Source organism: Patiria miniata, unplaced genomic scaffold (assembly GCF_015706575.1).
Source record: "Patiria miniata isolate m_02_andy unplaced genomic scaffold, ASM1570657v1 HiC_scaffold_20, whole genome shotgun sequence".
NCBI classification, from domain to species: Eukaryota; Metazoa; Echinodermata; class Asteroidea; order Valvatida; family Asterinidae; genus Patiria; species Patiria miniata.
In genome coordinates, this window is record NW_024037059.1 from 35,750,949 (window position 1) to 35,778,642 (window position 27,694).

Here is a 27,694-nt window from a genome sequence, read left to right on the forward strand (position 1 = left end):
CCCTTAACCTAAAAGTATCTGTATTCTTTTTAAACATTTTCAAATATGTAAAATGCTATATCAGTACTATTTGCACACGATATCTGGATATAACTTAGAGTTCTACAACATGCAATATTATCAATACACTAAAAAAACATTCCATTGTTAGGAGTAATTTTATTCCTTGTAGTATATAAATCTTGAAGACCTAAGTGGCCAGGCTAAAGTTGCCAAAATCGCAAAGACTGATTCTGCACACCACAATGAAATGTACATTAAAACAAAAGGTAGCAGGGGTGTAAATATTCAAAGGTTTGTCCATGTATGCGTACATGATGTGGTGATGTACTCCAGTCCGCAGAGTCCATCAGGTGGTCATACATGAAAACATCAGTTGAAATTTCTCAATCTTAACAAAGTCTGATGGTTTAGAGTGCTTTTGCAGTTGATTGTAGGCCTATGACAAGCAAGGCAAGATATATTCCTCACTTAAATAACACACAGCTTGTGTAGCCATAAGTCAATATCTACAACTTTCTTTGTTCATTGCAATACAAGATGCCGTCATGCAGTTCATTCCTGAACAGTAGTGAGAGATTTTATCATTCTTGTGTGGCTAGTAGACTGAGCTACTAGAATTGGAGACTGGCAACATTTCCCTGAAACTTCAAGCCGTACTGATATAAGTTGACTATATCATAGATTTTAAGACAAGTGCTTATGCCATATTAAAGTATCTGCTATTAAAATCAGGTTCTTAGCATCTTGGCAACACAAGCTTGTTTTTTTTGGTTGCAGACAGAGTGACAAAAAATTCTAATGAAAAGAAATTTAAAGCACACCTAAGCACATTGGGAGCTCCACGGTGGTGATATTCACTGCCTGTAGGTAGTTTATGGTATGTCAGGTGTACCCTTCATATCCTAGTTAAATTTCCTAGCCATGCTCACCCCTATAACCACAATCATGACGGTGCTAGCTATGCAGCATGCAGAGGCAGGGGTGGTTGGTGGGGGCTGGGGCTTGGGTGTTGTGGGGTCTGTACAAAAAGGAAAGAACATCAAACAATTCAATCCCAAGTCATTCATTGCAGTACACATGGCTTTATCAGATTTTGCTTGGCTGTTGTGGTGTCTACACTAAACAGTCATTGATTGCAACCTATCAGATTCCAGTCCACCCACCATGCTTTGCAAGCTCATCAGTGGTTGAGTGGATAAGATGTCTGCCCTTGTAAGCAGGAGGACGTGGGTTGAAATTCCTCCAGAGTAATCTTGGGAATTTCTCTCACGTTTTCAGACAGCAATCAGTAAAACTCGCTGATGTCAGACTTGTTTTGGAGTCTTATATCTTCGAAGTCCAAGTCTACATTGCTCTTGTCCAATGTTTAAACCAGAGGGAATGTCTGGATATCTTTTGAATACACTGTTTTTTTTGGGTACATGTTAAGCATAAACACCCCGTTTTCAATGTTAATGTGGATTTAAAATACTGACTAATTAGCCCTGCTTTTGCCGAGTCAGTCTGAGAGTGAAAACAGCAACAACTGTTTCTACTTAAAAAAAAAATCAATCTCAATTTTATGTTGTCCATGAAAAACGTACCTCCCAGCACAGTATAGGATGCCTCCATGCCTCCAAGTATGTGATCATTTACATGACAATGCATGAGCCAATTGCCAGGATTGTCTGCATACATCTGCACTGAGCCATACACACCTGCAGTGAGGACAATCATATATATTATACAAATGTGGAGCAACTTGGAGTGGAATGGGAGGAATATTATCGCAATGTAAAATCTGGACTTTTCTAAAGTCCAGATTTTACTGAGTGATAATATTCCTCCCATTTCACAATTTAATGCCACTCAATATTTGTATAATAGATAACTGACATATAGATCCTTGATCGTTTGATTTACAGTCAAAATGAATTTTCAATACAAAATTGGTGGGAAATGTATTTCTCTCTTCCAAACCAGTCATGATGTTTGAACCAACCTCTGTAGCTAATGGCTTGTGGGAACAATATGCACAATGCTCAACGCGCACACCAGCATGCATTTGCTCACAAATGATCATAACTGTTGAATAGTAAATCCCATTCACCATGGGCAAATGGGACTTTTTGAGCCCCGTTGTGAATGGGAGCAATAATGAATGTGAGTTCTACCAATCAAATGACAAGGACAAGGATCTGTATGTTTTTCCATAGCTTGGAAAATTGGAAAATACCCAAGCATCTTACCAGCAAAGAGTTCAAAGACGTCAATCCTGTGAACAAGAGCGGTCCTGTAAGTGACGGTTTGACCATGGAAGTGGACAGAGTGGACATCAACCTCATCCCCAATGCCCAGCAGGTACCATTCCACTGTGTCATCTTTGGACATGTCCAGGTGATGGAGGTTGTGGAAGAGGAAACCGTTGATTCCTAAATTGAGGGTTGAAAGATTTTTAAAAAGTTTAGAAAAGCAAATCCACTTAGTTCAAAATTTGAAGCTGATTTTATCTGCTACTTCTAAAGGATGGATTTTTTTGGTTTGTTCAAAATCTCATTGAAAAGGTCATGACTCATCTAAATGCTGAGAAATAAGCAAAATGTCATTTACAAAGTTACTTTTAGGTGTGCTACACCAAAGAGCAGCAATTTAAATTCAGAAACACAGGTCACAACTAGTGGATTGTCTAGTGGTGCATTTTGAACGTGACTTGGGATGAACACTTAAATGGCGATAAAACATGTTGAGCAGATTTCAAATCAGTAACCTGTATTTCAAGTGTACTCAATTTTCCTTTGTTGTCGGGAATGAATGAATGAGCTTTTGCAATATGCCATGTAAATTTGTTTTAAACTGTTTATCAAACCTAATATGAACTCGAAATAGCAAGGGTATGGTCATTTGTCGTACCGAGGGGGAACAAATACTTGATCTCAATTTACTTCCAACTTCGAACAAATTTAATTCCCATGAACTTTCCCATGAACACGACTTTTACTTATCAGTCATGGAGCACGTCCAATCAAGGACCATTAGTCGACTTATAATTCAGGATGTAAAAAGTCCAACCACTCTGCATTCGAAGGAAGTTAGTTGAACTATGGTATTACTATATACTGGTAATCCCAAAAACATGCCCCTAGATGAAACCCTAGACTTGCCGTCACAGAACTGTTAAGAGGAAAATACATGTAGTGCTGAGTAAGCATATGTCCTTAGTGAAACCGTTTCAAGACATTTACATCACTGAACTTTTTGGCTACCAAAACTTTTTTTTTGCTAAGCATATATTTTCTATGTTAAGCAAACTTTTGTGCTGGGCAGCTCTATGAGATTGGACCCTGGAAGGTCACAACATATACTTTTCATTTACCGTGACCAGACACAGTCATATTCTTACCATGCATCAGGTTGCTTTCCTCAAAATCCCCGTCTTCTCTATCCACTTCCTCAGGCTTCCCGCAGAATTCTGCAATATTCTCCTCCAGGTACCAGCTCTTGTTCTCATCCGAGACGGTGAAGAGCAGGGCAAACTCCCGGTCCACGTCGCGCCGGCGACCATCCTCTCCCAGAGTGCCTGGTCGACAGACTACCATCGGGCCAACGAGCCCCGAGTTGCTGTCCTGCTCTTTGTCAATGTTGGAGTAGTAAGCATACACCACACAGTTTGGGTCTGTGGCCGTCGGTCCAGCACGTTCAGGGACTCTCCAACGATAGATTTTGGTACTACCCGCTCCTACACCTTCTTCATCTTCAAACACAGATAACATAATGACAGTCACTTCACTGAAATTACAATTTTTTTAAACAGGAAAACAGCCTAATAAAACTATCTTTCTGGACATACAATGACAAAAACTTACTCTTATAGCGGGGTATAAAAAGTAAAAACTTCACATTTGTCAACCTAAATAATCAAAATTGGCAGCCTTGACAAAATTCCAGCAAATTTATTTAGCAAAAAGGTGCCATTGTAAGGGGAATTGGAAGCATGTGATTTGAACTACAAGCAATTTAACTGGAGTGTGTTGTTGATATTCATTACCATCATTATCAACAGAGTCGTCAACTTCATGTACCAGCACGCCATGTGGCTCTAGAGCATACCGCCGACTTGCCATGTTCTTGAGCACGACGGCTACATTCTCGCCCACCTCCATACGCAACAAGGGACCCTGGACTCCCAGGTGAGCATCGGGGCCAGTACGTTCCTTCTCTGTGCTGAAAGTCTCATCTGTGAACTCTCTGTACAGGGCTTTTTTGTATCGTGAGCCGATAGAATGGTCTCCTTGGTGAACAAACACATAGCCAGTACTTCAAGGAAAAAAGCGAAAGACACGGGGAAAAAAATCAGAACAAAAACACAGCCTTTTATGGCAACATAAATGCAGCAATCAAATCAACAATATTATATAGTATTTATACCAAGACTGTGGTGGTTCATCACAAACGGGAAAATGCGCGTTCACCTCGTCTAAAGAGCGCTTGAGTGTGACACCACCACAGTAAAAGCTTCTAATTCTGGTCGCCGGATAAGTACCCCTTCAACGGCCAGAAAAGGAGAGTTGGGGAGACCTAGGGGTTTTTCAAAACCTTTGCTTCGTCTTTGGCTTTGCCTCCGACTTCTGAATCACTGAGAGGCAAACTAAACAAAAATATTGCAACTTTTGGCTTCACATCAACTGAAGCATAACAGGCACCAAAATGTAGCTGGAGTTCCAGAAGTTGGAAAGCTTAAAATCTCCTTAAGCCGAAGACGAAGCCAAAGCCAATCGTTTCAAAAACACTGCCAGACTGGTTCTCGGTCCTTGTAATGCAGACTTTGAATTTATCCATAGTTATGGGGGGGGGGGGGGCTGGGACTAGTCTGGAAGACCATCGAAAGAGAAATTATAATGCATTCGCCAGCCAACGACGCCTGTCTCGCACGCGAAGACCTACGGTTTAGCTTTGGCAATAAGTGGTGCTACTTCACACAACCATGTACCAGTACGTAAGCACGGTGTGTCCTGTCCAGGCATGCTCTAAAAAGTGGGGAAAAGCACCCTCTTTTGTTGGTGCACGGAGCCCATAGCTGGAAATGGCCAACTCTACCTTGAAGCACCTGTAATCAGACTTTATATTAGCCTTAGCAGTCTTCCCTGGCAATACCCTTGACAAAGACACTGACGAGTGTGGAAATCACCAACAAATGTGTTCTAAAAGTCGCATGCTAAAACCCTATACCAGTCAATTTCTTTGTTCGCCACATTATGTTCACAAGCTTAATTCAGTACTTTGCACTTGTTAGCTCATTTTGTTCAAGATGACATCTCAAACCTACCTGTCTGGATCAGTCAAATTTTCACTTCGTTGCGCGTCCCATTTGACTGGTACATAGTCCCAGTACCGTTCCACAATACCAATGTAGTAAGTCCGGTCTGCCCCTGGGCCATCTCCTGGTTCTGTTGTGTTCTCCACAGGCGTGACGGTAAAATATCCCTCCATGCCATTCAGGAAGTGAGAATTGGTCTCGCACTCAATTTCAAAAGTGCCTACACAATATAGTAAAAGGGATTTTTTTTCAAGATGTTGCAGAAACTGCAACCAATTTTCATCTCCACATGCACATGAGACAAGTCGATCTTAACAAAGTGCCTATACACAAGGACACTGCAGGTTCCTGTACATTGACATGAACAATTAATTCCACATACTTCACAACAAACCCAATCGAACCATTGAAGTGATCATTGTGTCCCACACACACTGGAACACACATGAGTGTTCACACATCATTTACCATTCGTATAGGGTTCACCGGATAGTCCGTTGGTTCGATAGTCCGAATTAAGGTTTATTGATCCGAAGGTTTGATAATCCGAATACACAAAAGTTCCCATAACTGGGGGTTCATTAGTCCAAAAATAAAATATGGTTCATAAATCCGAATATTTGATGCGATAGTCTGAAGGTTGTTTAAGTCCGAAGGTTCGATAATCCAAAGGTTCAACCGAAGTTTCGGTAGTCCGAATTTAGAATAAGGTTAATTTGTCTGAAGGTTCAATAGTTTGAACGAACACAAGGTTCAATTTTCCGAAGGATCATTATTCTGAAAGCACTCAAGGTTCAATAGTCCGAATTCACAATAGTTTTCAATGCTGTCAATTTGGACAATTGCACCTTATTGTCGAGTCAGACTATATCGAACCCTATTGTCTATTCGGTCCATCAAGGTTAATTAACCTTAGTCTATTGTTGGACTAATGGGCCTTTCGGACCATTGAACCTTCAGACTATCAAACCTTTGGACTAACGAACCTTTGGACTAACAGACCTTCAACCTTTGGACAAACAACCCTTCGGACGAACAAACCTTCGGACAATCGGGCTGTCACCATTCACACAGCGTCCAGAGTTGTAGGTATTGCATATGGCAATTAGCGACTTTATTGACTCAATTGGCAGCTTCTAGTAACAAAAAACTTATCGGATCAAAGTCATCACTAATTCCATCTGATTGACTCCTTGCACACAGTGAGTCAATATCTTTATATATCCCTGTAAAAGACAACAAGCTGATGAGTCACTGGCTCAACTGTCATCAGGGCATTGATTTATTTCTGAAAGGCAACTAATTCCATACTTAAAAGCAATATCTACCATGAATATCAGCATCCATGATCACGGTCTCTGACACACCGGGGAAGACCGACACCGATGCTTTGCGACCTGAATTATGTGTAAGGGTCTGACTCTGGAACGACACGGCGTGCTCATCACTGAACTTGCCCACTGCCATCAGATGCCATGAGACACGATCACCGACGGTCATCATCAGGCCAGGAAGATTGCCATAGGAGTAACCATTGATGGCTGAATAAATTAAACAAAGGTTGTAGTATCAAATCCAACAATAACGTTTTTAACTTAATGTTTATGAATGTATACTGTAACAAGCAGTTTGTATGTCTCTGGCTACCAACGGCGCGCCAACCAAACCGAACTAATATAATGGCATTTACGTCATAAAGCAAAATTCCAAACTAAAGTTATAAAGATCAAAGTTAATTTCTTACAAGCCATCTGATTGGACGTCACAAAATCCTCATCATTCTTGTCAACTGTCCCAGGATTGGTCGAGTACTCATCAATACTTTCATCAATAAGCCAGCTGAGATTTTCATCAAATGTTGTAAAAAGAAGAAAGAACTCTTCGTCGACTCCAAGCTGTATGGAAAAAAGGTAGATGTCTGCAAAATTAAATGTCCAAAGGATTACATTAAAAGTAGTGAATTGGTTCCCACAGCACAGTACCTGGAGACTGGACAGACCACGTTGACTGGACAGACCACGTCGACTGGAGAGACCACCTCGATTGGAGAGACCACGTGAACTGGAGAGACCACTTTGACTGGAGAAGTGGAGAGACCACTTTGACTGGAGATACCAACTTTGATTGGAGATACCACTTTGACTGGAAAGAGAATGTCGATCGGAGAGACCATGTCAACTAGAGAAACCACGTTGACTAGAAGGGCCACGTCAACTGCAGAGACCATGTCGACTGGAGAGACAACACCAACTGGAAAGACCACGTCAACTGGAGAGACCATGTTGACTGGAGAGACCACGTTGACTGGAGAGGCTACGTCGACCGGAAACACCACGTCGACTTGAGAGACTACGTTGACTAGAAAGACCATGTCAACTTGAGAGACCAAGTCGGCTGGAGAGACCACGTCAGCTGGAGAGACCACGTCAACTGGAGGGACCACGTCGACTGGAAAGACCACGTCGACTGGAGAGACCATGTCAACTGGAGAGACCATGTCAACTGGAGAGACCACGTCGACTGGAAAGACCACGTCGACTTGAGAGACCACGTTGATCATGCAGAGATGCCACAGGGTCTGCTTGAAAAAAACGGAACTCGGTCTGCTTGAAAAAAAACCGGAACGGCTGCTTGAAAAAACGGAACTTTTGTGTGTGTGAAAAAGCCACTCCGTGTCCGACACAAAGTCCCCGTTGTCATCTTTATCTTGTAGCCAAGCCAAGTTCTGTTTATTTTTTAATTTGCTTCTATGGCCTTTAAAGCTGTCGGTTTGTTCAATCACTTTGACTTTTTCCATATTCCTAATATATATTCTGCCTACCCAAATTTCCAACGTAATATTCGACATGAAACATGCACGATTCCACAACACTGCTGTCGGTGTACATGATCCTTGCACTACGCGATGCGCTCAACGAAAAGCTGGTTGGTACCCGCATTTTTTGTATTCACATATATCACTGCGATCGGAAACCACCGATAGCTGAAATGATAGACTTGATTTCCAGACTGAATGCTACGTGGGCTTAGCACACAACACAACTGCACGCGGTGAAGCACGCGCAAGGCGCCGTTGTATACTGCGTGCAAGTACGTTGGCCGCTTGTATCACATGCAGGCTCGGCAACAACATACACAAAGACTGTTTTTAAGACTACTTCAACGAACAACGTTGTGCCATGCGTGCGCCTAAATGTACTAAATCAAGGTAAAAAAACAACGCATTTCCACAGTTTTTCTTCTCTTTTTCTGGTTAAATTGACGGCCGGAAAAACCGGAATTTTGTGAGATTTTTTAAAAACCGGAATTCCGGTTAAAACCGGAAAAGTGGCATCTCTGATCATGACTGGAGAGACCATGTCAAACTGGAGAGACCACGTCAGCTGGAGAGACCACATTGACTGGAGAGACCACTTTGACTGGAGAGACCATGCCGACTGGAGAGACCACGCCGACTGGAGGGACCATGACAACTGGAGAGACAACATCGACTTGAGAGACCACGTACGTCTAATGGAGAGACCACTTTGACTGGAGAGACCATGTACGTCGACTGGAGAGACCACTTTGACTGGACAGAACACTTCGATTGGAGAGACCACCTCGACTTGAGAGACCATGTCGACTGGAGAGACCACGTCAACTGGAGAGACCACGTAGACCGGAAATACCACGTCGACTTGAGAGACTACGTTGACTGGAGAGACCATGTCAACTGGAGAGACCACGTCAGCTTGAGAGACTACGTTGACTGGAGAGACCATATCAACTGGAGAGACCACGTCAGCTGGAAAGACCACGTCGACTGGAGAGACCATGTCAACTGGAGAGACCACGTCAACTGGAGAGACCACGTCGACTGGAAATACCATGTCGACTTGAGAGACCACGTTGACTGGAGAGACCATGTCAACTGGAGAGACCACGTCAGCTGGAGAGACCACGTTGACTGGAGAGACCATGTCAACTGGAGAGACCACGTTAGCTGGAGAGACCACGTCGACCGGAAGGACCACGTCGACTGAGAGAATATATGTTGACTGGAGAGACCATGTCAACTGGAGAGACCACGTCAGCTGGAGAGACCACGTTGACTGGAGAGACCATGTCAACTGGAGAGACCACGTCAAATGGAGAGACCACGTCGACGGAAAGACCACGTCGACTTGAGAGACTACGTTGACTGGAGAGACCATGTCAACAAGAGACCACGTAGACTGAAGAGACCACGTAGACTAGAGAGACCACGTCGACTGGAGAGACCGCGTTGACTGGAGAGACTACGTCGACTGGAAAGACCATGTTGACTGGAGAGACCATGTGTCTGTGTTCAACGAAGCCCGCTACGACCAGCTACTGCAGATCTCACCTCACCGGAGGGCCTGGCATGACAGGCATCCTGTGCTGTCGGTAAGCCAGCTGATGCTGCGGAAACAGACTCCCCTAAACTCACTTATGAATCTATTTAATGAGCTCTGCAACAATGCCAAGAAAATTGTGCTATCAAGTCATGTTGGCTTAGTATCAAAGTTTGCATCTCCCTGACACCGAAATGTTTCCATCAAAAGATCTCATTTTTCAAGGGGTGAAATTTAACATTTAATTTTGAGTTTCCACATGCACTAACAGTACAAACTGTGTTTGGTAAATGATCAGTAAATATCAGATGTCAGACCGTCATGTCATCCTCTGGACTAACCTGTTTGCCTGTGGTGCTGTTGAGGCTTCCCTTCTTACAGACCAATAACGGGCCGACCAAACCAGCAAAGACGTCAGCTTCTGGGTCTACAGCCGACGTGTAGATCCAAGTAATGCAGTCTGGATCCAGGCTGGTAGGACCGACGGACTCAGGTATGGACCAGGAGTACATGTAGGAAGAACCAGGGATGACCATCTCATCAAAGTGATCCACCGCTGGAAAAGAGTTGCCACCACTGTGAGTAGTTTTTTTATTCTACAGATATTTAGTGTGAGGCCCGGGTGCTGAGACCGAGTGTGAGTCAAAAGTGAATTTACATTTTGGGTTTGGACGATTTGCAGCAGCAATGTGCATTCTTATAATTCATTGAACTCGAGACTATTTTGCTGGTTTTCTAACTATTTTGCTGGTTTCTTTCCAACTAAAGTGGATTTTGGATACGAAGTTGAGAAATGTAACTAAAAACCTTGGAGACTGAAATCAGGCTGTTTTTGAATAATTGCCCTACCTGATGTGCCATCATTGTATGCCTGTCCCTCGTTAGCTTTGTTGTATCTGACGCCATGGGGCTGCAGACTGATGTTGTGACTACTCAAGTTGTTCCTCAACATCACCCTGATCTCGTCTCCAACTTCACCTCTGATAACTGGTCCCAGAATGCCCATGCTGTCATTGAAGGGGGAAGGACTACTGAACGTGGCATCAGTATAGCCCACAAACTTGGCTTTCTTGTACATCCCACCGATTCGATTGTCGTCCTTGGTGAAGAAGGGGTACGAAGCGCTAGGTAAAACAAAATTGTCAACGTTTGTCATTGTTCATCCCCTGTAACTTGTCTAGATAATGACTCAAATGACTTGTGACGTGACCTGTGATTGTTTCACTACAACACTGGTTTAACCAAAGTTTGACTTTACACTTAGTACATGTAGGTCACAATTGAACCACTAGTTCATCAAACTGTGCAGATCGAGAGAGGGGTTACTACCGGTGGGGGGGGGGGGGCCTCTTTCAAGTGAAAAATGGCCTTTTTGAGAAAATTTGGGTCACTGTCTGGGGGGCGGGCACCTGTAACCCCCTTGATCCGCCACTGACAAACTTGTTCTATCTAGTGTGTAATGCACCCTCTAGAGTTTGCTTCAGATACCTTGTTTCATCGGTAAAGCTAGTACCATCGCTGTGTGTCCTAGTGAAAGGTGCATAGTCCCAGTTAACTTCCTCTGCTGCTATGAAGTATTCCCGTCGGCCTGTGGACGGGTCGACTTCAGGCGGTTGCCTACAAGATTCCGTGGAGACGGTGTACAGAGCCTGTGCACCATCTGTAAAAAAGATTGATACAGAAAATCTACTTGTCACTCACCCAACAAGTGAGTCTGAAATCACCAGAGCTACTTTTGAATTGATAAACAAATCTTTCACAGTGGACCAACCTAATTTAAAAAATTCATCAGGATGTCAAACTGAGTAACATACCAAAATGTTTTATTTTTAAAAAAGAGAACATAAAGTGAAAAATAGTTACAACTCCTGTTTTTGGATCTGGCCACAATTAATTCCTAATATCCCTCAATTGTGTGACATTACAGTACATGATGAGCTTTAAGCCCCCTAAAAGTTGAAAGTACAAGAATGCCAACTGGGTTCCTACACACTGGTAGATTTGCCAGATTTCATCTACAGTTTGATCCAAATTAAGCCACAATATATGGCGTGGGCTTCCTCAGTACATATTTTTGGATGCAACAAAATTGTTCAGTTCGATTTTTTTGAGAATAATGTCCTAGATTTTTTTGTAACATAATTGACAAATCCTGAAGAAATCCCAAGCACTCACCCTTGAAGTGGGTGCTGGAGGCGGAGGTTAGCAGCCAAGTTCCTTGGTTCTCAGCTACCATGATGGCACTCATCAAAACGGCTGGAGTGAGACTAAGGGAGTCTCGACGACGACCTTGATATTCCTGTCAATAAAACATGGGGGGAAAAGGAAAGAAAATAAGGGCAAAACTACCCAATAACTTGCATTTCTCAAGGACAAATGTTTAGGATTAAAAACAAAATCTGTAGGCTTGCTCCCCCTAGCCTAGTCTTGGTTCCTCTAACGCAGCTGGTCCCTTGCAAGCAGGGCAAAGCTGTGCGTTATAACTTAAAGGTATAGCTAGAGTAGATCATTTGTCATTTGTGCATTTTTTTTTGAAGCAAGTGCTCAAAATCTAAAGATGGGTTCTTAACAACCAGGGTTCGACCTTAACTTTTGTTTTTCACTAGCCAGCCGGGCTACAGAAACAGACTCTTTACTAGCCCGTAGGCATTTTCACTAGCCCGCATGTTTTTTCCTTTTATAGAGTGTCTCATAAACAACAATGGCCATACATGTACATGCAACATGTGTATCCTGAGGTAATTTGGTCATTGTTTTTAATAAACAGATCCAATAATTTAACTCTAAACAGTTCATAAAATTAGACACAAATTGATACAGGTTTGCTTTCTGAATTTAACAATCATCCTGTCCTTTGATCTTTGCCATAGCCCATTAATTTTTTGACTCGCCAGCCGGGCTACTTAAGGAATAGTTTGACTAGCCCACCGCTGTTTGGACTAGCATTTGGCTAGCGGGCTACCGCAAAAGTTGAACCCTGAAACAACTAACCTGATGAAGTTTTAGCTTAGTGAATGCTGCATATTCCAAAAACACAGTATTCCAGGATCTTGGTTTTAATTCAAAAGTTGCCGAGTCATGAATTGCGCCCGAAATCAGCATCCGGGACACGTTCCGTCATTCAGCCTTTTGCTGCGTGATGTCACTCACTAAACCGACGAATGATTGTGTCAACGCTTGTGCGCACCAGCCATTCATGGATTCGCCAAATTACAAACGAACTACGAACGGAAATGTCCAAAAACGTGCGTCACTTGATGCATCTTTAAAATTGCCTTCTTTTATTGTTTTCTTCAAAACGACAGCATACATGCCAGAAATAATAATTTCACAGGGAGTTTATTGCCATTACTATCTTTAAACCAAGGATGCTTTTCAACAATAATTTGTCAGTTACTTTCTGGATAGCTGCAATTGTTATATCGTGTGCTTGGATACTGAAATTTCATTGGTCTAGAACGGCCACGTGTCATGGTCTATAAAAATATATTTCTCACACAGTAAGTTACCGCAATTAAACCATTTATATTTTTGACTTATTGGCACGATATAACAAAACAATTGTTGACTGCTCTGATATGGTCTATGCCCTTGGGGCGCATAGACAACAGTCAACAATTGTTAACTGATCCACTTTACCTGTAAATATGTGATGCGATCAAGTTAAATGAGTCGTTTGTCGGGAATTTTTATTTGGAGATTCAGGCCAAAATAGGGCCACTTCATCACATCACTTCATCACATCTCTTGGTGTTCCGACTTCCATAATTTTTGAACTAAAGATGGTATCAGCATGCGGTTTTCACAGCAGTTATGCTGAGATTGTGCTCATTTCAAACCTGTATAAAAAAATGACCAGGGTCGACAAATGACTCATTTAGCTTGATCGCATCACATATTATACCACGCATGAGGTATGCTCAGAATGTCTCCAAAATCCAAAATACTGGATTTGATTCACTTATTGATAACAATAATGCACCCTTTAGTACTGACTGCACTTGCCAGGAACTTTAGGAGAAAATATTCCAATCTGTCCTGGACAAAAACTACCTTTACCCAAGGTACATACCCACTGCTTTACCAGATTCACACTGCCAAGTCAACCCTGGCAAGCTCAGCAAGTGGCTAAGAAATCTTCACTATAGTAAGCAGGAGGTCATGGGTTCGACTCTCACCCAAGCCTGAACAAAGCCTCAAAATCTGTCTAAGAACTGCCAGGAAATGTTTTACCTATGAGAAAGGGATCAAGTAGGTTATTGAAATACCCATTTCATGTGTTGTGTATGCATATTAGACAAGTATGTAAATAAGACCGCATCGAAGGCGGTAAAGATGCATAGCAACCAATAAGACTTGAGAAGCTTTGAGGGTATTGCCTGTCTCATACACCCAGCAAGCTTGTGGACTTTTTCTCATAATCTCTCAGACAGCACTATACAGTGCTAATGAACTCAGGTCAATGAAGGGGAAAATCAATTATTAAAATTGACAATATTTTTTAACTTACAAGTACGTTGCCATGGAAATAGATAGTGTGAATGTCAGCCTCGGTGCCAAATGCCGTAACGTGCCAATCAACCTTGTCCCCAACGCAGACTTGGAGACCGGCAGGTTGCCATAGAGATAACCATTGATGCTGTCCATTTGGTTGCTACGGACAAAGTCGCCACTTTCTGAAAGAGAAGAGTAAATTGAAGAGCGTTATTCCAAATTTGAGGGCTGTATGGCATTCTTTTTACCCCATTGTTAAAAAAACTTATTTATTTTCAATTTTATTTTCTTTTTATTCCCTTTTTTAAAATTGTATTACTACAAATCTCAATTATTTATTTGGAATTATTATTACAAATCTCATCTATATAATTTTTCCTTCTTTTCATTTCTTCCCTTTTTTTGGGGGGGGGGAGCGTTTGCTGTCAGCAGTACATACAAAAAGGGCACACACACTTTTGGTTTATACTTATTCTTTCCTTGGGTGGACTTATAAGGCAATAAATATGTGCTCGGCTGGTTTTAACAAGTACGTTTAAGACTGGCTTGGGGGCTGGTCGGTCTTAAACGTACTTGTTGAATACCGGCCAAGCACGTATTTATTCCCATTCATCAATACCTTTTCAGTCAAAAAGTCAAAACAAGTCAAATATTTTAAATTTTACTTCATGTTTTTAAACACCCCTCCTAGCTCATGTTATGGTATGTGCCTCTCACAGCAGTGGTAAACATTCCTTTACATGGAGATCAAACTTTTTTAAACACTGGCTCTGGCTACATCAATACAGCAAAATTCTCCAAACATTCTCATTGCTTCTTGTAAGTTTGGGAAGTGCTTCAAAAGTAACTAAATCTATTCTTTCTTTTTTTTGCAATAGTTTTTACCTTGATCAAAATCTGTCCTGCCGATGTAAGTTTCAATGTTCTCACTGAGTAAGTAGCTAAGGTTCTCATCCACAATGCTGAACATAATGAGAAATTCCTTGTCAACATCTGTTCGTCTCCACTTTCATCCAGGATCCCTAGTAGAAAACACAAGCACACTTCCAAAGATAAGCTTTTTCTCAATACCCCACCGAAGTGAAATCAAGATGGCCACTAGATAGAGAGCATGCACAGACGGAGGAAATGATTGGCAGGTTCTTAGGAAATCAGGCCACATATCTTCAAGATCAATTTAAGATGGACGGTCTCATCAGGCTGCTCAACCGCTTTAAAGAGATTTTTTGCAGTTACCTTAATGAAATAAAATTGATTGATAAGATCGATTAAACACAAACTCTTTTCATACACAAACTGAAACACAAACTGAAGTCTTTGTTAATCCACCAGTCACCTCAGTAAGCCACACTTACTTTACTTTTCTGATCTTGGTTTATTATTTTTTTCTTATTGAATCATATCTTTTCTTATTTTAGTCGTCGTACACGTATACACACTGTTTGTGTTCTTGTTATAGGTGTTGTTATGTTTATTCGTTTATTGTGAAGCTGTTACTTTCTTTTGTTTTTTTGTAAACAGGCTGTTCCTTGACAAGCCCCGCTTTTTTGGAACGTGCCTCCACATCTGTCTATATTTATTGTACTTTTCTTTACGATCATGTGGAAATAAATGTTACTTTGAATTGAATTGAATTGAATTGAATTAATGTGCCTTTGCAGTTTAAAATTCCTGCATACTTATGAGGGTAATAATTACATTTGCCAAAGTGGGACCTTTTCCCAAACCTCGGTTTTGTCCCCAGCTTGTGAAAGAATAAACCATTAATAACAAATAATCTTAATCAAGTCAGCAGACCAGTTTCAAAAACATGGCAGGCTTAGAGGGGATAGTGAAGCAAATTCTATTCAGGAATAAGAGGGCTTTAGCCTATTCAGAGCCTATACCCTCTCTCCTTTTTTGCGGGGAGCATTTTTGTTTTTGTTTTGTTTTATTTTATATAAATAATGGGTTTGGCAATCACCAGGACAAAGGTCACTCGAGGTGGCGGGTTTCAGTACCAAGAAAAAGAGGGTAGCAGGTAAGAGAAAGAGAAAGAAGCTTTTGGCAGACATTGCGTTTAAACCGAGTTACATTGCAAGAAAGGGGAAAGCAAGATTTTGGCAGGGAGTTCCCAACTGAAGCAGTATGAGCGAAGAAAATTGATGAATGTTTTGCTGTACTAGTCTTAGAGAGGTAGTAGCAAATCATTTAAAGTGGGTCAAGTTCCAATGGGAGAGAGGTCCAATTGAGCACATCGTCGCAGAGCTGACATACCGTCGAATCGACCATTTTGGCGATTTCGAGATTTTGTTATTTTTAGGGTTTATGAAGGTTGCTCTTTCAAGTATTTATGCCAAAATTCTTAATTTTTGTCTGGATTGTGAGATTCAGAGCCCCCCTTGTGAAGAATCACTCACAAAAACAAATCCATAATTTGACATAGTGATGAATACGGAATTTCGCTGGTAACCAGCTTATGTAAGGTGTGCGTTCAAAGTACCAACGAATGTTATTTGTCAGTTTGTCGGATTGGCCCGCACGTGCGCGCGCGATCCGACAAACTGACGAATAGCATACAAATAGTGTTAAGAACAACCGGCTATTGGGGATTAATGTAATTTGACAAACTGACGAACAGTTTACGATCAAATAAAATCATATAGCACAACTTCTCTGATTAAATAAGTGACCTGATGGATACTTAGTTTCCTATTGTATTCCGAATATATACTAAAAGGGTTTTTATCGAAATATTAAGGGTAAATTACGGCGCCCACAACTTCAAACGCGAATTACTCGAAACAAGGTTTTCGCTTATTCGTCGGTATGTCAGCTCTGCGACGACATGATGCACATCCCGTGGCAATATCTACAAAACAATATTGATCATCCAAGCGGGAGATTCAAGGGAGGCCACTAGCTAGACCATGCATGACCCACTAGCCATGTTGCTAATTTGATACAAATTAAGGACAGATAACAAGCAGGAGCTCCAGCCCATGGCTACAATATTCCGTAACAGGTCATATAAGTCTGTAGTAAGTAATTACTGATAGACCTGACCAACCGTCTTTGCAGATCATCAGTGCACCAATCAGGCCAGTGTTTGTGCCATAAGGTGAGGCAATGTGCGAGTGGTAGGGCCAAGGTCGACAATTTTCATTCTGGTCTGCCGGACCAGCAGCTTCATTGGCAATCCATTTGAAGCGGTGTGTCTGGCCTGGTTGTACATCCTCATCGTTCTTATCTTTGCCTGCTGTACCGTCTTCGTACCTCGCACCTGAACAATCAAATGACATTCAAAGGAAGGACAGGTTGAATAGTAAAACTGCTTACAAACTGTGATTTTCCTAGAAACTGAAGAAAAAAACATGGCCAGTGGAAAGGGGGGGGGGGGGGGGGGGGAAGGAAGGAATTCGAAGGGGTTTATCCCCCTCCCCATCACAACAACTTTTTGAAAATAATGAATTTTGCCAATCTCCCATGTTTAAATAATTTCTTGTGTCTTAGGTCACCAGCGTTACTTTTGAGTTAAAAGCCTTTAAAAATTCTTGCCCAATGGAAATGATTTCATCATGAACTTGTTTGTGAAAAACATCCTAAATTAATCATTTCGCTGGGTCTCACAATTTTGGCTAAATGGCCCATTCAGGCTAAATGGCCCATTCAGTTCCACACCGCAAAATCAAAACTACATAAATCACAAGTACAAAAAGAGATTGAGTTTCTTTTAAGCATGTATGACTTAAAATAGGCCTATAACACAAACATAATTAAGTGCAAATATCCGTTCCTGTGAAATGTATGAAAATGATGAGATCCCCTTTTTGTTTTTATTTTTTTCAATATTGAAAACTATCATGTCCCATGATGTTCCTGACAACCCAAGGGGGGGGGGGGGGGCTAGAGTGATGTCACTTTTATAGGCACATGTATTGTACAGCTTAGCGGCACAATAAGCTATATTATACAACACCTGAATAAATCCCCGTTATCTGATTGGAGGATCGTTGATCACATGTCATTGAATTATTCGTACCAACGCACGGCGCGCGCGTGGCGCGCAGCGCACAGTGCAATGGAAGTTCTATTGCACTGTGAATAGAACTTCCATTGCACGCTGTGGTTACCAATTCGCCAAGTTTCACTGGTACAACCCCCCCCCCCCCCCCCCGATACGAAACCTATCCCCTTACCTTCAGAGTCCTTTTCATACTTCATGCCGTGTGGATGCATGGTGTAAGGTCTGCTAGCCATATTCTTGAAGTGGACAAACATGGTGTCGCCCACCTCCGCGTAGAGTATCGGGCCCAGGAAACCAAGCCATTCCGGTTTGGCAATCTCCTCTGTGTAAGTAGCGTCTGTGTACTGCTTGTACACAGCCTTCTTGTATTTGCGTCCGATGCGGTGGGTTCCGTTAAGGAGAAACTCTGCCTCATAACTGCATAAAAAAGTCAAACAATATTAACAGCGTTAAGCTGCCCTCTGGTCAACCTTGCGACGACACAGATCAGTCGGCGACTGACTTTTCAGGATCACGCTGTGCCTGAGCTACGACCGTCGGGAACATTTCAGTCGTCGATTTTTTGCGACCTGAGCTGAGTGTACGTGTTATAATTATAACAATCGGCATCAGTCGGCGCTCAAAAAAAAATCAACAGTCGCAAGAGCCAAAAAATGTCAACCTCTGCGACGTGTTGCGCGACCTTCACACCATTTCTCAGTATGTGACCTGACCATATTTTTTTAGCTTGATGCCGACGGTTCCGTCGTGCGTGGCCCGGCGCAAGCAAATCGTGGTTCGCGTTGGGTCGACCTGAGGCTAGCCTTTTGCCAAGGCCATCTGCTTAGAGCAGCGGAGCTGCGAAAAGCCCGAAGCGACTGGAGCAAATAAGATCAAGTCAGCACGCACGATCGAGTGGCAAAGCCACGAGGCCTTTTCGAACTTGATTTTGTTGAATTATTCATAGTTTTTTATGCAAATAAGAAGAGTAGTGAAAGGTTAACCAATGGACCGATCCAGTAAGCCCCTCCCACTGCGCGCGTGGGCAAATTAACACGTGCTCCTCTCCAATGCCACACTGCATTTTCCTGCCGCGCGCATCATACGCGCGTGCACGCATGTCGGACTTTTGTGCACGCATGTCGGACATAAATCACGGCTGTGATTGGTCAGAATACCATGGGGCGGTGCTTACTGGATCGGTCCATTGTAACCGGGGAGAGCGATATTTTAATTTAAATGGGTCACTCTCCTCCGAACCGAGTGGTTCCACTAATTTAAAATAATTTTGGTGGAGCAAAGTTTTCTGGTTATCTCAACAATATCAAAATATTTTATTTACAACACAATATGAGACAATATATATATACAAATTATCAGGTATTTACAATTGAATGATAGTATATAAGAACTTTGGGTATATAGAACGACAGTCAAAAGGGAAAATATACAGGCTGGACTGTCACTCCAAGGATAGGATCACTTGGGATGATCTACGTTCATGCCTTCCTCTCCGTGCTCGATGTTAAAATCGAAGATCGGCAGCAAAATAGACGAAAATAGTGCAGAAAACTGCAGTACCGGTAACGCCGAATATAAAATTATTTTGCTGCTACAACGGGGAGCCGCACCCAAAATTTGCAGTTATAAAAGTGGAGAGTGTAAGTGCTCGCAGAAAATTGTGGTCTGGATGCAACAAGGTGTTGGATCGAAATCAAAGTTATTTCGCAGCTAGCCCCACAAGAAAACTACACAAAACGCCCGGAATGCCAGCTATCTAACTTGAACAAAGCGCGTGGAATGTTAAACTCGCCTGCTCGCTACGCCCATTGCATATAGTTAAAAAGTAGCGGGCAAAATTCTAGGTGGCGCGCGCTGTGCTAAAAAAAAAGTTTAGTTGGCCGCGAGAGGGCGCTAGGCAAAAAGCATGATCGCAATGGCTGCTCACATGTGAAATGACACAAACACGAAGTTACAAAGTTATGAAGTGAATGCTGGAGTAAGGAACCAGTCGGGTAAAAGCAAGTACTGAAACCCGACCTGGTTACACAATCACAACGCGGATTTTGCCTAGTCGCTTCCATTTTGTGAAGGAAGGATGAGTAAGGAAAACGTATGAGCATATTATAACTAAGTTTAGATGAAAAATAAGTTCATACACTCAAATAATTTCTTGAAATACTTTTATTAGTAAAATTAAAATAAGATAATGTAACTGTAATAACAACTACGCGGTCACGATCTCGTGGAAAACTAGACTCGCATTTTTTGTTTTTAAATTTTGTGCTTTGTCTAATGCCGGCAAGTTAAGCCACGATGGCCTTGGCGAAAGGCTAACCTAAGGCCGGCTTTACAGCTTTACAACGTCACAGCAAAAGTTTTGCAACATTTCAGCGTTACAGATTTCGACGTCGCACACGCACACAAGTTGGGATTCAACGTGATAGATGAACGGATTTCACCTACACGGCGTTTCAGTTTTTCAACGTTACAGCTTTACAACGTCACAGCAATACAGTTTCTCAACATCGTATCGCAACATTACAGAATTCGACGTCGCACACGCACACAAGTTTGGCTTGAGAGATGCACGGTTTTCAACGCCGCAGCGTTACAGTTTTCGACGTCGCACCGTGACGGTTTTCGACGTGACACACACACACGAATGAACAGATATAATATATGCCATTTAACGGCGTTCTATACAATCATTATCATTATCAAAAGTTGGTTCCTTTAACTGGGTTAAACTCAGCTCATACTTATTATGCAGCATAATAGTTGGGATTCATTTAGCTTGAGTATAACTCCAGCTCCAATTTTCATCGCAATGCTCATCTAGTGTGATGAGCATTGGAGCTGGAGTTACTCAAGCTAGGATTCATTAAGCTCTCTTCTGTCAGCACGCATCTTGCTTTATGCCCCCCCCCCCCAATTCGCCCTCTTGCCAAGGAAGTGTCTTTTAAACTGAGTATCTTTTTGAGCAAACAGGAGATCATTGATGTCGATCGGATGATGAAGAACTTCGATGGTTTGTTTGTAAGAAAAAAGAGCGCCCTCTAGCCAAGTTGATGAGCCCCCGCTTTTTCAATTTGCTGCACCTGCTTAGCCAGTCGATACCCTCGACATTTGGGGAAAATTTTGTTGCTTATCGATGCATCCAATGTACTTTATGCAATGCAAATTAATGCGACCCCGCGTGCCAACCAATCAGAGTTGACTTCAGAAATTGTGACGTCTTTTTGTACAGAAATGTGAATTAAGCTCTTGACTCTCGATATTAAATCGCTTTTAACAAACGTGATAAAAACCTCAACCTTGTATTTTTCGCCGAACCGGCTATCTTTCTAACAGTTCTCCCTAAACAAAGGTCTAACGTTATCAATAATTGAAATAAAACAGGCTCTTTTCTGTGAACCTCCTCGTTGCAACACCGGGGCATGCAAGCCTATAGACAAAAATATGTGGACATCTGCTTTTCTGCTATATCAAAAAAAGCAGATTGAACGTTTTTGAAAGTTCGTTCCCCCTACTTTTCTGCGTTTTTGCTACCAGAAAAGCAGAAGTTAGTTATTTTTTGATACAATCAAATTAATTTCTACTTTTCTGCTTTTCTGATACCCGAAAAGCAGATTTCACCTTTCCTCCTTTTGTTGCGGACAAAAAGTGGACATCTACTTTTTTTCTAGCTCAAATAGCAGAAAATCAGATTGAACGTTTTTCAAACAAAGGCCTACACTACTTTTCTGTTTTTCAGACACCGGAAAGGCAAATAGGCGGCCGAAAAGTGGCCATTTGCTTTCAGAGAACCGTGCCAATCGAACATTTTGGCTTAATTAAAGAAGACTAAAAACAATTTACCAAAGTTCAACCTATAGAAAAAATTAAAAGATTCCGATGTTTCGGTGGAAGTCTATTGGAAAGTAGCCGAGAAACCTACTTGGTTTACTTTCTTTGAGACGTCGCGTCCTCGGCACAAACTCGCAAGGCCTTGCAGGCGGCGCTTCAAAGGAAATTTACAACGCGAGTTCCGGGGCTACCTTCCAATAGACCTTCAAGGAAGAATCTTTAATTTTTTCTATATGGAATGGACCTTGGTAAATATTGTATTCTAGCCTTCTAGCCACTATAAAGCAGAACAATGGTCGTAACCAAAATGTTCGATCGGCACGGACCTCTGAAAGCAGAAAAGCAAGAGTAATATCTGCTTTTCAGGTACGTGTACCAGAAAAAAACCCACAGAACAGTAGAACGTTTCATCTGCTTTTCTTCTATTCTGATAGAAAAAACGGATGTCCATATTTCGTACTCCATACCTAGCCTTTATATGCTCATAATTATGTACACATATCCCATCTTGTTGAGTGGTCGGGCACAACCCGACCACTGTCTGGAATTGTTCTCATAAATCTTCTTTGTTTGGGTCTTTTTTTTTTTCCGGACAATAATTCTCCGCGGGTTTTCTCCTAGACGGTTTATGGTATGAACTTGTAACTTTCAATACACATGGACCCTCATCCCGAGTGGTGCATATTACTCTGACGTCACGATGACGTCATCGGGTGTCAAATTACAAGCGATTTTTGGTAAAAATATGACAATTTTCCGTCAATTATAACTCATGAACAAAATACACGATCACGTTCATACTTTGTGATCTGATGGAAAATACCTTGCTTAACATTTTTAAATTTTATAAGTCAAAGTCGTTTGACCTTTTCTTTCGGGGCTACCGGAAGGTCAAAGTTAGGTGAAAACAAAATGAAGACGTTAGCCTGAAATCAAAACAAAGCAAAATTTCTTCCGAACGGTTTATGGTATGATCATAAAACCAAGTGTGAACTTGTACCATGTTATGAAGATGTTGTTAATTTTGTTACGTCATCATGACGTCATCAGGTATCAAATTACAAGCGATTTAAGGGCAAATTTTGACAAAATAATTTGCGTTATATCTTTTGATTGAACTAAATAGAGTATCGTGTTAGTTTTTTCGTGAGGTTGTAGACTATGCCGTGAGAAACATTTTGTGTTCCCAGACACAAAACCGCTTGACCTTTACTTCCGGTGTTACCGGAAGTGCAATAAAAACTGAATAAAACTCAAAAGCGGAAGCATTTTACTACAGACATTATATTATAGTGAGGAATGCCAGACACAAAACAGTGTGATGACGTCATCATCCGAAAGGGCGCCCCTAGCGGCACATAAAATATTGTTTCTTTTCTTGACTTTTAAAACCATTGGTTCAAATTTTACCAAATCGACCCTTGATATTCTTTGATTAACCACAGATAACTTGGCTAATTCATGACGTCATCAGACCGGAAGTTACTTCTATGAGAATTTGAAACGATCGTATTTTAAATTTAATTCTATCATTTGATCCATGTCGTATATCTTAGCCCAAATAACGATACCATTAAAATGTTCACCGTTTGCTCCCAAAAACTGTGACGTCATCAAACCGGAAATTCGGTGTTACGAATACATACATTTATATTTTCCAAATTGTCATACGTTATTTAACTTCTCAATGAACATCCACTCCGAACTAAATCAGTATTCACTTTCCGTTTTTGACTATGACGTTATCAAGCCAGAAATAACTTGTATGTGTACATTGAATGTTTACTGAAATTGAATTGATTGTCCTAAAAAGGATTTAATTTCCTGATACTCATTTTACTTCTTAGATAGAAATATTCATAACTTAACTGGACAGTGTTTCATAAAATAGTTGTCTACCCGACCACTCTGCGTTTGTAACAACAAACGCTAATCTCTAGTTAATATTGAGTTTCACAAACAATGCCTATCTATGGGGTCGGTTATCAAGTACTGTACTTTGTACCTTTAAGAACTCGATACGCAGAAATGTATAAAAGAAAAGAAAACTAAAAAACACAAGAACATAATGGCCGCACTATCAAGCTTTATTGTGCGAAATGGCCAATGTAGCCTCTCACATTAAACCCCAGAGTTATATTTCGGTCATTATACTACAAATAAACACCGCCTCTTTTGTAAAATAAGATGTCTTTTCATGAGCATCGTAAAAGTGAACATTCACCGCTCCCCTATTCTGTGGCGATGAAAACAAGTTGATGCTCACTAACTGAAGAACGCAAAGCTTTATAGGGATAACCCTTTTAATTTAAAAAGTCCATGATAAATTGCAACGCTTTACTTTTGATTTGATAACCAATACGGTTTGGAAGTAGTCGTTTTGTCAAATGATAGGAATAATCTGAAGGTGCCGTGTGCACATGCGTCGCCAGACCACTGAATTTTAAAGGGGGGGGGGGCAGGGGCAGGCAGAATTGTGGGGGGGGGGGGATCGCAGACAGTCAATTGAACATTGCCAGATATATCCTTTTCACCGACCGCCGCAGACTCGAAAAGTTCGGACTTTGTTTTTGTTCACTCTCTTTCGTCGTGATTAAGAAGTTTCTTTGTGAATTGCTATATTACTTTGCTCATCAATAAATCCATTTTGAATAGCAAAATAATGTATTTTTTAGGGGGTGGACCTCGAGAATAAATTGACGGGGAGAGCAACTCTGAAATTAGGTCGGATCGGGTGAGCTATCGATGCATGAAATAAGGCCACAGCAATCAAATGAAGTCAGCGTCGTGCTCCACTGCTTGTGTGGCTGTTTCCTTTCATGCATGCACACTTCAATTAAAAATCTCCCCCTATTTTTGTCTGAACGAACAGTATTTTATAAATCTGCTCAAGGCTTACATGGATCACGTGACTTGTGTTTGGGCCCATCCGGGCCCAATATGGCTTTGCTGTATACTGACACGGAACAAACCGGTAATTATATAGTTACCATTTTGTGCTTACCCGAAATTAATAAGCACTGAATACTTTATAGAAACGGGATGTACCCATATGCAGGTGTGTTAGACAAAAAGTTCCTTGCTTATCGTGCATACAGTCCAGTTCCTACTTCACGCAGTTGCGAACGTTACAATGAAACTTGAGTTGTTGAAGTCAAGCAATTCGCTTCGTTTTGCGTGAAGTGCGGACTGACCATACGCCTACCGTGAGCTGAAATTCTGCGCTCACAGTAGAAGTTGAGCCCTATTAAACTACAGCAGGACCATGAACTTTTGGGTCATGTGTTTCGAACAGGAATTTCAGTGTCAGTTCTGTTTATTAAGTCCAAGCTTCGTGTCAACTGCAATAAATTTGTTTTGAGAAAGGAATTCAAAACATGCACTTTCCCAGTGACAGGCTTGTTTACGTTTCGCAGAAAATATATGCTTTCGAGTCTTTTTTGTGTGATGCATTTAGGACTAAATTAACAGTGACTGCTGGATTTGCGAAAGTTTTTAATTATGGTCTTCGACAACTTCGATTTAATATAAAGGGAATGCATTTATCCCCTTCATATAAGAGTTTCGTGCAAAATAATATGCAAATAAATGCGAAACAATGAGAACTCTTTTCCCCATGCACTTGATACTAGGGATAAGTATTCCGTGTATTGTCGAAATTTACTGCAGCTTTTAATATCAATTAATGAGGTGGCTTATGCACCAACATATAGAAACCTTTTGTTCTATTCGTTTCGGAATACTGCGACAAAACAGCCATAAAGAAATGAGGGAAATTATGCCAATATATACCGTGTGTTTTCCCCATTAAAAATGTACTTAATAATTAATAGACAGTGGTTTCCTCTTGCGTCGTCGCGGTATGTGGCAAGGAAAGTCAAATCTTCTCAGTTCTAGATCTTTGTCACAGCGTGGCGGTTACGGTATACTAGTAACAGAAGGTGAAATGTAACAGTGCACGTGATGACTAAATCGGCTGTTTACGACGGAAAGTCCTTAATTATAATACCATCGATATTATCTCGAAGATCTTTTAATCTCAAGACTTGTGCCATGAGATCTTCGACTGTCGACCACGCTTCTCGAGAATGTTTCCTTCCGATCCCGCGCGTCGGTGAATGCCACGCATGCGACCCGGGGACTGACATAATAGAGGATCGTACATGTAGGTGTTACGCAAGTAAAAACGAATGAGGGGAATTCCCGTTATGTTCCCGAGTCCGACATTGTTGCGAGCGTATCTGGCCGAGAACATCCTCGTTCCCAGGGTGTCGAGCAGTACGCTCCCACCACTACCTGCTCTCTCACCCTGGTATATATATCCCAAAATGTTGGATTCATATGCAAATGAAGCATAGTCTGGTGCCTGCCTGTGCTTTACATCACTATGTCGTCGCGGCGTGTGTTAAGAAACACGATTTTGTTTTCAAAGTTCAAATGTTACAACCTTATCCAGTCGATATGCAGTATCACGTGACACATTTCATATTATAATATGAGCAAATTTGAAAGGAAAGTATTTTTTGAGACGGTGTGGACAGTCAATGAACGTGAAAACATGGGCCTTAAGAAGGCCCCGAACCACACGCCATACATTTTGGAATCAACTTTTAGGGGTAAAACAATTTTTAACAACTTTTTTTTTGGCCCCCAAAATGGTGTTCTGGATCTGCCCTTGTCGCTAGCGAGTATTTTGTCCTCAACGTTTAATAATGTGGAAGTAAGGAAATCAGACAGCGATTATTACAAGACAGCCTCATGAAATATATTTCTTTCGAATCAAGTCAGCCTGATATTAATAATAACTAGAGATTCGCGTTTGTTGTTACAATTTACAAACGCAGAGTGGTCGGGTAGAAAACTTTTTTATGAAACACTGTCCAGTTAAGTAATGAAATTGTATGTAAGAACAAAGGATCACGTAATTAAATCCTTTCCAGGACAATCAATTATTTTGTTAAAAAATGCATCTTTAAAGGGTTGATAAATTTCAGTGAACATTCTATGTATTGCACACATACAGCGAGTCAAGCGAGTTTACGTACACAATAAAAAAATGTTTAGCAAGTAAGGTTTATCTGATTACAGAATACAAACATCATTGATTATTTAGTTCAAGAGTTATAGGTGAAAGTAATTGATCACTTTTTCAGATAAAATCACTTGTAATTTGACATCCGATGACGTAATCATGACGTCAGAGTAATATGAACCACTTCGGATAAGGGTCGGTATATATATTGAAAGCAGTTCATTACCATATACCGTTTGGAGAGAAAACTCTCGGAGAAGTATTGTCCGGGAAAAAAAGAAAGAACCAACAAAGAAGATTTATGAGAACAATTCTAGACAGTGGTCGGGTTGTGCCCGACCACTCAATAATAATAAAATAATAATAATAATATTGGATGGCTTTGATGGGGGATACAGAATATATTGCACTCGCTATATAGCAAAATGCACTCGCTCGTGCAATATATTGTATCCCCTCAAAGCCATACAATATCTCCTTTAACCTTCCCTCGTGGATGTCAGTATTCTTGATGAGATTTCTCCCTGATGGAGCATAGTCCCACTCAATCTCCACGGCAGCCACAAAGTATCCCGTAACTGGTTAGTAACGAAGCCTCGTGCAGACACGACACCACCGCAGAGTCCCACCACCAGGCAAGCAGCCAAGGCCACGCGTGGCCAGACGTGGACCAAACGGTG

The 27,694-nt window shown here is 41.4% G+C and overlaps 1 pseudogene; it reads right to left on the minus strand.

The window, feature by feature from the left end:
• Positions 1 to 492: 492 nt before the first annotated feature.
• On the minus strand, positions 493 to 27,688 carry LOC119728863 (annotated as a pseudogene).
• Between the last annotated feature and the right edge of the window lie 6 nt (positions 27,689 to 27,694).